The 14547-nt window shown below is 32.4% G+C and overlaps 1 non-coding gene across 1 annotated transcript; it reads left to right on the top strand.

Moving 5' to 3' along the window:
• The first annotated feature begins 12583 nt into the window (after positions 1–12583).
• Positions 12584–12690, top strand: LOC125609778. Its single transcript, XR_007339923.1, has one exon. It is a non-coding gene; the product is annotated as a small nucleolar RNA R71 (small nucleolar RNA).
• Positions 12691–14547: the final 1857 nt, after the last annotated feature.

Below are 14547 nucleotides of genomic sequence, written 5' to 3'. Positions count from 1 at the left end.
CACTCCCCCCATGTTTTAGTTTCGATATTAAAAGCCAATCCTCCCATTTTTTTGGTCCCCCATAATATCTTGTCATCACCCTTTAATACAAGTCCAATTCCCACAAACATAGATGTGAAAGGTATAATAATTGCTTAGACCCTACAATGGCCTGTTTATATTTGTGTGTATTATATCCAGGGATCATTGTTTTATCCGTTAAATTTGGCTTGACTCATTGTTGTTTCAATTTGGAATTTGAATATCAGTAAATTTTTGTAGCAAAACAAATATTAAAAATTAATATCCGTCGAAAATAAAATAAATCACGAATACTAAAAATTTCAGGGTTGGATATGAGAGTATGATTTTATACAAACAAAAGTATATCTGCAATTAAATAGAGAATTGTAAATGTGTAATTTTATATAATTATTATTTTAACATCTAATTTTAATAATTTTATTTCTAAATTACTTATAAAAGTATTAAATTACAAAATGAATATAAAAATCTTTCTAAAACCTATAATTTTCTAAAATTTTATTTTATACAAAATAAATAATTTTTAAAATTCATGGAACATATAGTTTAACTATTTTTTTCTTTTTGTTTTATATTATGTAAAATATATTTTTTTGAAAACAAACTTGTATAACTTTTTAGATTTATTTGTATTGAATAAAGTAGACAAGATATTCGTAAATATTCTAAAATATCTGTAAATTATTTTGGATATCCGAAAAATCGGATATTTGTATGTTTATGAAACAAATCAAATCAGAAAATCAGATATTCGTAAATTACGAAACAAATCATAAATAATATAATTACGATACCATTTGCTCTATGCCCACCCCTAATTATATGTCCTTTACATACATACATATATTATGTTCATTCGTGTACATAAGCTAACTTTATTTTACCTTTTTCCCAAATCTAAACCAATTTATGATACGAGATTCAGCAGGTAAGGGAATCAGTATGTGAATAGAGTAATCACGATAAGTATCCAATGTGATCTGCATCTTGGAACCTGTAAGTAGAATTTAATGGATTTGCATGAGACTCTTTACTTTACAAATCAAGCTGAACCAAACGCATTTAATGTCACATTATGTTTTTGTCTTTGCATGATCCTAATTTTTCGTAATAAATTTCCTGCCCTCTTGTGCCTTCAACATCTTAAAAAAGACTCTATTTTAAAGTTTGCAAAATTTTATATTAAAGTTTCAAAGTATTCTTTTCTAAAAGTAAAACTTCAAATCTAACTTCAAAATTAATTGTGTTTTGCATTATGGTCTTTATATTTATCATAATTAATATAAATCTATAATTTTTTATAAATAACTAGCACATATGTAAAAATATTGCATCAATATTAATTAACAAAATCTTACACTCAAATATAAAATTATAAATCAAAATATATAATCTATATTATTAAAACTGAAGTACAAATTAAGTTTGTTAGAAAACATGGATAGGAGTTTAAAGAAAATGTTTGTTTGGAAATATGGATAGCAATTTCAAAAACGAGGTTTGTTTGGAAACATTAATAGCAGTATAAAAAATATAATCTTGTTTGGAAACATAGATACCATTATATTAAGACGAAAAAATAATGGACTTATATTATTAATAAAAATTGGAAGTCTATTATATTATGAAAACTATCTATTTTGATCAGCTTTAAAATATACAAAAAATTAACTAATCTAATTACCTAAAAACAATTTTGTCTAAAAAAATCATAAAATAAAATTTAAACTTTATATACATATTTCAAACCAAAATAAAAATTTAAAGTTGATTTATATCAAAATTTGATTTATAATATGCATATATTCAAAAATTTATTTTTACTATATTTTCCAATAACCATAATCAAAAAATGTTTTCAACACATATAAGAAAAATACAATAAAAAGCTCAATTTCATATACCAACTTAAATTATAATTTTTATATTTCACATTAAAATTTTAAAATATAATATATGTGATTATGTATATGATGGTACATATAAAATACTATTAATTATATAATTACTTATATGATGGTACGTAAGAAATACAAGAAACTCCAAATACTTCAAAACTTCAAATTTGGAGTTTTGCCTTTTTGGAGACCAAAAAACTCTATATTCGAATGTGAAGTTTTACACCTCAAAACTCCAAATTTGAAGTTTTGAAGTTTCTTTTTGGAAACAAGAAAAATTAATATTTAAGTATACAGAGTTTCTTTCATCTCAAAAAAAACACTCTATTATGAAATTTCTAAAATTCTATATTTGAAGTTTTAAGATGCTATTCTTAAAAAGAAAAACTTCAAACTTAACTTTAAAATTATTTGTATTTTATAATGTGATACTTATATATGTCACAATTTGAATTCATAAAACTTTTGTAAATAACTAGCACATATATAAAATATTACAACAATATTAATTAATAAAATATTATACTAAAATACAAAATTTTAAATATAAATAACTTAACTAATATTAAAACTCAAGAAAAATACCATATTATTCCATAAAATGATTTTCGTAATATATGATCAACTAGTGAGTTTCGAAGTAAAAATGACTCTCTTCATTTTTAATTTGTAGATTACAAGCTAGAAATTATAGAAATCAGGTGATATTAATACTTATAAATATATTAGATCTTAACAAGAAAATAAAAGAAAAAATCAAATATTGCTAGAAGTCTAACTTTTATCGATAATATTAATACTCGTGAATACATTTGATTTGGACAAGAAATAATCATACAAAAATACATAAAAACAACAACAACTATCTTCAGTTAAAGAAAAAAGTTTTGGACAATATTTTAGAAATTTTGGAGGTTTGGATCAAATTTACATAACTATTAGTGTTGTTATAATATTTAAATTTGTGTAATAGTTATGCATTCATGTAATTTTTAAAAGTTTTTTTGTTAACTTTCTTTTGTATAATATTGTTGTCTAAATCTAGTTTTAAAATATTTTAAATCTTATTTTAAAGTTTTGTTTAATTTTATGTGTAAGACTTAAGTTTATAAACAAAATTTGAAATATTTATGAGGTATAAAAATTTTAACGATCAAAAGGATAAACTATTTATTTAAAAATTATAAATGTGATATTTATTGTACAGGCCAAAATACAAACAAAAATATTTAAATTTGATGTTTTGAGTAGTGAAAATTTAAATATAGAGTTTTACCTCTCAAAACTTCAATTTGAAGTTATAAAGTTTTTTGTTGCAGAATAAAGAGTAGAAGCATTTATATTTGAAGTTATAGAATATCTTTTGGAAATGCTCTAAAAAATAGTTGGTGTCCTCCCTTATGAGTATCGAGAACATTTCTTCTGCGTAGTTTATGCTGTGAGGTAGAGATATATATGTTACAACTCAATTATCACTACAAAATCGCAAAATTTTCGGTGAAAATTAGGAAGTGGCCTAATTAGTATTCATGGGGAAAATAAGGAAGGAAAAATTGTGTTTTTAGAGCAAAAAAAATGATAACTATGTCCCTTTAGACTAATATCTATTTTATGTCATTTTTGTCCATAACATCCTTTAATATTTTTGAAAATAAATTTATTAAATAGTTTTACAAACAAAAAAATTGAAAAAATAGTAACTTTTGATAAAATACCAATATGAATTTAGTGGTATTTTTTTCAGTTCTAAAAATTTTTAAATCATAAATTTCAGATTATGTTTTAAATAAAGTAGAAATGACATTTTACGAAGTAGAAAACAAAATCCACTATTTTCATTGAATTTACAATGTTTAGAATACGTGATCTACGTAAATGAGAGTATTCTAAAAATATTTAGAATACACATTCAGCGCTTAACCTACCGATCTAAAATCTTTAGAAATCAAAATCTACACATTAATATAAAGCTACAACTTCTACAGATTTACTGTAAATCTAAAACATGTAGAAATCAAAATCTACATAATACTATAATTCTAAAAACCTGTAGAAATCGATTTCTACAGATTAGTTGTATTCTACAGATAAGAAATCAGTTCTTAGAAATATGGAAACAAAATATTTGGGAATATTCACTTTCATATTTGGAAAAAAAAAACGATTTTTTTTATAAAAAAACAAAAAAAAACGAAAAAAATAAAATTACAATTTTAAGGGCATTATTGCCATTTTGAAAATAATTAGCCTAATGGAACATAAAGTATATAAGATTAGTCTAAAGAGACTTATCATTTTTTCGCTCTAAAAAAATAATTTTCCCAAAAACAATTTTCCCAATAGGGAATGCCTTTTGTTTATGAATAATATCATTTTGAAAATTATGTGTAATAGGGGTTAAATGGGCCTTTGTAATTTTTCAGTTCCTTTTTTCCTTCATGCTTTTTAATGTAACAAATAAAACCAAAAAATAATAATACGAAAGCCTTTAAAAAAAATTATGTATAATATCATTAAATCAACAATAAATTAAGGGAAAGCGTTCAAAAGGAATATGTATATATATCAAAACGAGTCAGTTTGCTTTGTTATTACAAAACATATGTACATTTTTCATAACGATTAATGCAATTTGCATGTTAGGTATTGTTATTTGTAGTGTACCCGAAAAGTAGTATTATCTGTCGCGATATTTAGCGTCATGTATTCAATCCACGTTAACGCGATCTAATGTGAAACTAGTAAGTGCTCATCATCTGCAAGGCTGCAGATCCACGTGTCGTGTCATTGATGGGGTTTTAATCTTACCGACAAACAGATTCTAATGGGTCCACGAGTGTACGGTGCTTCTTTACTTCCCTGTCCCTTTTGGCTAATCACGACGCTTAGATTTGGTAATACATCACTTCTATGCAATCAATAGTTGATAATACATTACTATTATACTGTTATTCCAAAATCAAAGACCCAAATCTTATTTGAGCGGATCATACGTCGAACATTCAGTTCATCGTTGTAAAAAAAAATCTTTGTAAATGGTCTGCTTTTATCAAATCTTGTTATGTTATTACAGTTTTAATATAGCAGAGAGGTTTGGGGAGAAAAGTCGTGTTATTGAAAAATTATGACAATGGAATAAGTTCATGAAAAATAATATCATTATTCTAAATTTCCTAGCCATTTCACGCATATAAATAATGTTAATTATATTTGTTGGTGAAGGAAGTTATGCGGTAGAGTATGATTATTTGTAATCGTAAAGACAGAAATTGCGTTGACAGCATTCATATGGCAGTGTCCAAAAGAAGCAAAATAAAATGAAATGGCGGGCCACTTTTGCATGTGATTCTTATCTCACATCTCTATCACCCTTACCGGCGTTACGTCCATGTATTTGTATTCTTTTTCAAAACCGTTATCAGTTGATCGAAACATCGATATGGGATATATATATTTTACAAGAACACTATAACGTTTAGCATGAAAATTTCGTTAGCAATAGAGTTCAAATAAGAACGGGTTGTTATCTATATTTGAAATTTCACCTTACTTCCATTCTAACATGTACTGCAGCGCAGCCAGCTTCTTTAGGATTCAATCCCCTTTCCCATTTGAAATGTACATGTACTGCCCATGTATATTAATCATAGTACATTACAACATATTTTTGTAGCACGTGTCATCATCAGGATGATTCTTAAAAAAATAAATTGGTTTATATAAATATATATTATACTTTTTATTAAACTAATTAATAAATTGATCATTAGTGTACAATAAATATTTTCAATTCTTTCTTTAAATAAAAGTTACGGGACTACCTAATATGATTAACATGTATATATATATATATATATATATGATAATTAATGATTATGAATAATAAATATTTGATAACAATTTTTGAACTTTCTCTCCTTTTTTCTTTAATTTTATAGTATTAAAAATTACATAATCACATCAAACATATAATAAATTTTTTTTTTATATTTTATATTTTAAAATTTTGAATTTTTTAAAATAACTATAAATTACTAAAAATGCTAATTGAAAAATTTGTGATCAATAGTTTGACTTAATTTGTTCAAGCAATGTACAAATGATCATAAATCATATAAATATGAACTTATTAATAAATATTTATAGTATATATATATATATATTAATATCATTTAAATTAAATTATATACTATATAAGAATATAATAATATGTTAGTTTTAATATTTCCATTTAAAATGATTGAGATCTTAATATTTTAATTTTAAAATTTGTATTGCAAAATCTCACATTAAAAATTGTATGATTAACATTTTAAATTTTTGTTACATCAAATATACAAATGTTGATAAAATCATGTGAGTAGGAAGTGTCAATATTAAATATTTATCTTAAGATATACTATATATATATATGTGTCAATATCACTAAATTTTAATTATGTATCATATAAAGTAAATAAAATGATTGTTTTGCTTTATTTACCAAAACATGATTGTAAATAAACAAAAAGTATCGGTACAGATTTATGTGCTTGCTCTAAGGTATATACTTTTGTATACAAATTATTTTTTAAATATGTGATTTCAAATATGTTATTTGATCCTAACAATCTCATAAATACACTTCTTCAAATCGAAGTGATTTTTAATATTAGAAGCACTATATATATATATATATTATTTTATTCAGATTAAATAATTTAGTTTTGATTTTTATTCTTAAAACTTTTTTAATGAAATATCATAACAAGATTCCAATCACCTCTTGAGTTTGTTCTAAAAATGAGAAATCTGATCATTCATCTAATATTTGTTTTGTCTAATATTCTATAGAGCTATTATAATTGTAAGAATTAGAAATTTGAACTATTTATTACAAGTTTCTGTTTTATCATTTAATAAATCAAACATTTCTTAGTTTACATACATAGTTTATACTAGAATGATAAAATATTATATATAGTTTTTTTATCGGTATACTCTTAAGTAACTATACCTGAAAAGCTTATGTTAATAAATAAGTAATTTATTTTGTTCTTTTAGAATTAGATGATTTTTTATATCAAACTGGTGAATATATACTAAACAAATATTTATATTTTGAGTGCACTTATATTGCATAACAGTTTGATATATTATATTTAAACACTAACATGTGAATATAGTCTGCTGGTGATTTTCTTCAAAAATGTGATTATTAGATATGTATCTTGAGTGAAACTAATTTTTACAAAATGTCAATCTTTTTAAATTGACACTAATGTAATTTACCGAATTTACAGAAAAAGTTTAAAAAAAAAACAAAACTCATATCAGTGAAACACAAACGGGAACGAAAGCACAATTTTATAGAGTTAAAAAATGAAATTACTTATGAAAAGTTAAATTAAAACTGGGAGTATAAAACCTAATCCCTTTTTGTCGTTTTGCAATTAGTGTTGCTTATCTTGTTTTAATGATTTGTGTCAGTCGCAAAACTTAGTTTTATTTTGTGTATATAAAATTTTAAAAATAATTAAAATGGAATGTAATATATTAACTCTTCGACAACAATGATATAATTAAGCGGCTAACATTTGTTTGGTCATTTTACAATTAATAAAGTGTTGTAAAATATTAAAACAATTAAATGAATAAACATAAGTATAAAAAACTTATTTTGTACATACGCTGCAGATTATCATCTAATATATTATTATAAATAAGGATTCATCATGAGTTAGTGAAACGTGTCGCTAGGTTTTGGAATATTAAGCATCTCTATCATCACTATCGGAAATATGATGTTAGGAGTTTTCAAGGCTCTTAAGACAAATGTTGTAGTATAGAAGATTGTCGAACCAGTTCTGAGGGATATCAAAGCACTGAGAATGCAAGTACTCAATTAATCTAAGTGCAACCAATGATTTAGATGGGTTTTAAACTACTACTAAACTATAAAGCAATAACAGAATGATACTTTCTTGACTAAGGGAAAAGAAAACTCATGGGCATAGGGATTAGACCTTGGGTGATCAAGTATCGAACTAAGGATGGCAAATGATCAATCAAACTATCAACCTTAAGCCTAGACACAATTCTAAGCAAGCTCTATGTCTAGATGAATGCTCATTTGCTAACATATCTCAAACATCAAATGTCTTTAGTTGAATAATATGAAAGCAATCATTACTAACAAGTCTATTAGCTATCTTAGCACCTTTAACAACAAATGTCCTTGGCAAAGTATACTAAAAGCCTAGAAGAGTTGTCTCGGGCATTTCATCGAACACCTTTCGGGTGAGAAATGCCTAAGGATCAACAACTGAGTGGCCAACTCAGAAGATGCATTATGAATACTCTACTAGCAAGGAACAAGAATGATCTACACTAAAACATCCTAGAACTAACCTAATCACCCTTAATCTCCCTAACCCATGAATTCAAAAGGTGATTACTCACTAATCTCCATGATTCCTCTTAAACCCATATTGGATTTCAGATTAATCATGTAGAGAAATAGATAAGAAATCAACACAAGAACATAACAATCAAAATCCAAGAGATGAACTTCTCAAGAGAGTTCTTGTGTATTTCTCAATAGATCAAAAGATAAAAGATAATCTGCCTCTGGTGGCTACAAAAGATGTTTAAAACATAGGTTTTAGAAATGTAAAACGTGCATAATGAAATGACCAAAAGGCCCTTGAGAAATCATAAGTTCGAGTGAAATTGAGACGTGCAGCGACCTCGGCTCGTCGCTCCGACAAGTCGCTCCAGGCTTCGGGAGCGACCTCGCTGGGTCGCTGCGAGAGGTCGCTCCGAGAGCGATTTCTTGTCTCCGGGAACCAAGATGGCGAGCGACTTCTCCCTGTCGCTCTGGACAGGTCGCTCCAAGCTTCGGGAGCGACCTCGCTGGGTCGCTGCGAGAGGTCGCTCCGAGAGCGAGTTGTGTGTCTCCGGACGTGAAAACGCGAGCGACTTTGTGCAGTCGCTCCAACGGGTCGCTCTGGATCGGGAGCGACCTTGGTAGGTCGCTCTGAGAGGTCGCTCCAGGGTCATCTAAGACTGTTCGAAGTAATGAGAACGCGAGCGACTTCATGGCGTCGCTTTAGGAAGGTCGCTCTGAGAAGTGGGACACAGCGACTTCGTGATGTCGCTCCGGGAGGTCGCTCCCATGCTCGGTTCGTCCAATGGTCACCTTTTCACCTCTTTTGAGCTCCAAATAACCTCATGTGGTACTCCAGTACCTAATAGGACTCATGTATGCAAAATGCAACCTAAACATGTCTGAATCCTAATCTATATGATGAAAATGCTCATGGATGAATGATAAAAACAATGCAAATATGCAAGATATCAACTCCCCCAAACTTGTTCTTTTACTTGTCCACAAGTGAACTTTCTAGAACTCATAGGGAGAGAGGTTGAAGGAGGGAGCACATAGCCAAAAGAAACACAACTAGCACACTCTCTTATTACACTCTAGCTTCTCTAGGCCTATCTTAACTCTTTTTGTTCTTACACTCATCATCAAGCATCCACACATTCAAATCAACCAACTCTCACATTCATTAAGCACAAAACATCAGGTGAATTCTTGCAAATGGTCAGTTGGTCCAAGTCATTTGGTTGGGTAAGGGAAGACTTTTATTCAAGTGATTCAAGAGGTTCAAAACATATGATCTTTAAGGTGGTTTACTCTCAAAACAAGTAGCCTTGACATTGCACATAATATATCTAAGAAACGGACCAACTCATGCATACAATGCTCAATCTCCATTGTTCTACCCTTTTCTCAAACATACAAATCACACAATCATTTCCCAATGTCAAACCCAACTCACATCTCTCACCAAAAGATCCTAAGAACTTTAACTCCTTCTCTTTGAAATCTACAAGGGATTTTTTCACAACCTCAAAACATTTCTTAGCTCCTAACAACTTTGCTAGCCCCCTTTTCTTTCTTTTTCTCTTTTTTTTTCTTTTCTCTTTTTTTTCGTTTTTCTTTTTTTTTTTTTTTTTTTTTTTTTTAGGCTGGGGGCCAAGACTTTTCAAAACTTGAGCTAGAGGCTTCTATACTGGTCCCAATAAAACAATTCACTTAAGCACAAAGAGTCTATTCTTTTCCTTTTTCATTTCTCCCAAATCATAATCACAACACTCACCCCCACCTATAGCTAGACAATAGAGTGTCCAATCTAGCAAGAATGAAGATCAAGCATTGTCGTTCCCGATACTCTCAACATTATGCACATGTAAGACTTTCCGAAAAAGGCCTCACTCATCAAACAATGAAAGCTTAAAAGGAGGAAAAGGTTTTGGGAGTGGTCTACCACTAGAGTTTGTCAAAAAAAGATTGGTATAAAAGATGTGACAACTCAAGTGTGTATAGCCATGACTCAGTACACAAGGGACCATGAGCAAGAAGCATTAAGTTCGTTCAGTTCAAATAAGGTTGTAGTTGGCTTCAAAGACTGAGTTTCAGCAATCAACAAGTTTCAGGAAGAGTTTTCAAGGCTCGAAACATACAAGTCTTTTTGAGAGGTGCAAAAGCTACTCAGGTGCAACGTAGTGTTCTTTACAAGGCATTCAAAATCATTGCTCCCAATGCAAGTGAATGCAACCTATATGCTCTAGACTCTCCTAAAAATGCAAATGATGCAAACTAAATGATTGGTTTTTTTTTTTTAATGCAAATAGGTATGCAATGCATGACTCAATGAAACAACATCAAAGCAAACATGATCAAATACTTGGTACCTCCCCCAAACTTGAATTACACAGTCTCTGTGTCGTCAAGTAGAGAGAGATACCGAAAAGAAGACTAATATGCAAAAATGAAATGGTATATACAAGGGAGTGTGGTGGGTTACCTTCTATGGGGAATGAGTAGAGGGAGATGCTCCCTCCTCGTCATCCTCAGGTGGTAACTCTTCAAGATGCTCATCAGCAGGAGTGGCCATCTCTTCAATGTAGAAGGCTTGCCCGAACACAGTTGGTTTTCTCATTTTCTCCTTGATGTCAAAGTGGAGGATGTTCTCTTTACCCAAATGGAGATCAATCGTGCCTTCCTTCACATTAACAATAGCTCCCGCTGTAGCTAAGAATGGTCTTCCTAGAATCAATGGGTCTTGAGCCTCCTCACCCATCTCAAGCACCACAAAATATGTAGGTATCTCATACCTTCCAATCTTCACAGGGAGGTCCTCTAAGATACCCACAGGATACTTCACTGAACGATCAGCTAACACCAGAGAGAGTCTACACTTCTTGTACTGAGTGAATCCAAGCTTCTTTGCAACAGACAAAGGCATCAAGCTGACACTAGCTCCCAAATCGCAGAGACTTTTCTCAAATACCATAGGTCCAAGAGCACAAGGTAGTGTGAAGCTTCCTGGATCCTCTAATTTCTCTGGAACATCAAGCCTCTGGATGATGGCATTGCACTCATGGGTAAGAATCATCATGCCTTCCATCTCCTTCTTCTTTGCAGCTACAACATATTTCAGGAATTTGCTGTATTGAGGAATCAACATGAAAGCATCGATGATGGGCATTGCAACCTGAGCTTCACTCATTTGCTTCTCAAACAGAGCCTTGTACTTCTCTAGCAGCTGCTTCTTGAATCTACCAGGGAATGGAAGTTTGGGTTCATAGGGAGGAGGAACAAAAGAACTTTCACTTGCTGGAGTAACAACTTCACCATCTTTTACTGTCTTCTTCTCTTCCCCAACCTTTCCTTTACCTTTGGCTTCCACTATCTTTTCCAAGATCTCGTCATTGATCTTCTCATCAACAATCACCACTTCATCATCTATGTTGATGGCAACCCCCTCACCTAGTTTCTCAGCATCCTTGGTGAGGGTTTTAGGAGGTAACTGCTTACCACTCCTAAGGGTGATAGCTTTGGCCTCCTTGGGGTTTTGGTCAGACTTTCCAGGTAGAGATCCTTGCTGGCGATTCTGGTGAGTGTTCATGGAAGCAAACTGATTCTCTAAATTCCTGACTGTAGAAGCAAGGTGTGAGAATTTGTTGTTGAGCTCATTGTAGCTCCCATCAATCTTGGTATGAAGGTTCTTCAACTCATAACCAACATGCTTCTCACTTCTAGTCTGAGACTCCAAGATTTGTTTCAGTAAGGTATCAGTGCTGCTCTCTTGAGGAGCAGAGGAACCAGACGAGGGGTTTTGCTGAGGCTGATAGCTGCCTTGCTGGTTGTTTCTTGGCGGATAGCCACTCTGTTGGTTGTTGGGATAGGATTTCTGTTGGTAGTTGTTGTACTGAAAGTTGGGCTCCTTTTTGTACCAGCTACCATTGTTGTTGATGAAACACAACTCCTCTTGACCTTCCAAACCCTCAACCTCATTGACAGCAAGTGGATCTTCCTGCTTGGAGTTACCAACAAACTTCAGCTGCTCTTGGGTTGCTTTTTCAGCAATGAGTAGGTCGATCTTGTCTTCCAAAGCTTTGATCTCTTTCCTCGTCTGCTTATCATCTGTTCTACTGCCTCTGTCGTGGTCTCCACTGTAGACTGCATCACTCTTTACCATGTTGTCAACCAGCTCTCTGCATCCTCCTCAGTTCTCCCCAAGAAGAACCCATTGCTAGCTGTATCCAGTCTGGCTCTGTACTTAGGAAGAGCACCACGGTAGAATGTGCTCAGCAAGCTCTCCTTAGAAAAGCCATGGTGTGGGCATTGAGCTTGGTAGCCCTTGAATCTCTCCCAGGCTTCACTGAAGCCTTCCAAGTTCTTCTGTTGAAAGCTGGAAATCTCGTTTCTCAGCTTAGCAGTTCTTGAAGTAGAGAAGAACTTCTCCAAGAATGCTTTCTTGCAGTCATCCCAAGTGGTGATGGAGTCGCTGGGTAGAGACTTCTCCCACTGACGTGCCTTATCCCCCAAAGAGAAAGGGAATAGCTTGAGCTTTAAGGCATCTTCGGACACACCATTGGTTTTTGACAACCCACAGTAGCTGTCGAACCTGTCCAAGTGATCAAATGGATCCTCTAGAGCCAAGCCATGATACTTGTTGTTCTCGATCACGTTGAGGAGTCCTGATTTGATCTCAAAGTTGTTGGCTGCCACAGCGGGTGCTCGGATTCCCAATCTATGACCATGAATGTTGGGGCGGTCGTAAGTGCCAATGGGTCGAGCTGCTCGCTGTTGGTTTTGAGGTATGTCTCCCATATCAGTACTCAATCTCTGCAAGTGAGCCTGTTGCTCTTCTTCTCTTCTATTTCTAGCACACTCTCTCTCTAAAGCTCTGATGTCTGCAGCTATTGGAACTAGGTTTGATGGACCCCTGCTCCTCAAGTTCATACACCTGTAGATTAAAGGGAGGTGAAGAAAGAGAATCAGTAACAAAAGAAAATAAAAATGACTTAGTCTCAAGCAAGTGACTAAATCTCAATGTTCAAATCTACTCAGAATTTGGCAACGGCGCCAATTTGATGTTAGGAGTTTTCAAGGCTCCTAAGACAAATGTTGTAGTATAGAAGATTGTCGAACCAGTTCTGAGGGATATCAAAGCACTGAGAATGCAAGTACTCACTTAATCTAAGTGCAACCAATGATTTAGATGGGTTTTAAACTACTACTAAACTAGAAAGCAATAACAGAATGATACTTTATTGACTAAGGGAAAAGAAAACTCATGGGCATAGGGATTAGACCTTGGGTGATCAAGTATCGAACTAAGGATGGCAAATGATCAATCAAACTATCAACCTTAAGCCTAGACACAATTCTAAGCAAGCTCTATGTCTAGATGAATGCTCATTTGCTAACATATCTCAAACATCAAATGTCTTTGGTTGAATAATATGAAAGCAATCATTACTAACAAGTCTATTAGCTATCTTAGCACCTTTAACAACAAATGTCTTTGGCAAAGTATACTAAAAGCCTAGGAGAGTTGTCTCGGGCATTTCATCGAACACCTTTCGGGTGAGAAATGCCTAAGGATCAACAACTGAGTGGCCAACTCAGAAGATGCATTATGAATACTCTACTAGCAAGGAACAAGAATGATCTACACTAAAACATCCTAGAACTAACCTAATCACCCTTAATCTCCCTAACCCATGAATTCAAAAGGTGATTACTCACTAATCTCCATGATTCCTCTTAAACCCATATTGGATTTCAGATTAATCATGTAGAGAAATAGATAAGAAATCAACACAAGAACATAACAATCAAAATCCAAGAGATGAACTTCTCAAGAGAGTTCTTGTGTATTTCTCAATAGATCAAAAGATAAAAGATAATCTGCCTCTGGTGGCTACAAAAGATGTTTAAAACATAGGTTTTAGAAATGTAAAACGTGCATAATGAAATGACCAAAAGGCCCTTGAGAAATCATAAGTTCGAGTGAAATTGAGACGCGCAGCGACCTCGGCTCGTCGCTCCGACAAGTCGCTCCAGGCTTCGGGAGCGACCTCGCTGGGTCGCTGCGAGAGGTCGCTCCGAGAGCGATTTCTTGTCTCCGGGAACCAAGATGGCGAGCGACTTCTCCCTGTCGCTCTGGACAGGTCGCTCCAAGCTTCGGGAGCGACCTCGCTGGGTCGCTGCGAGAGGTCGCTCCGAGAGCGAGTTGTGTGTCTCCGGACGTGAAAACGCGAGCGACTTTGTGCAGTCGCTCCA

The sequence above is a fragment of the Brassica napus genome, chromosome A5 (genome assembly GCF_020379485.1).
Source record: "Brassica napus cultivar Da-Ae chromosome A5, Da-Ae, whole genome shotgun sequence".
Taxonomy (NCBI): domain Eukaryota; kingdom Viridiplantae; phylum Streptophyta; class Magnoliopsida; order Brassicales; family Brassicaceae; genus Brassica; species Brassica napus.
This window is presented reverse-complemented; position numbering and strand designations above follow the sequence as displayed.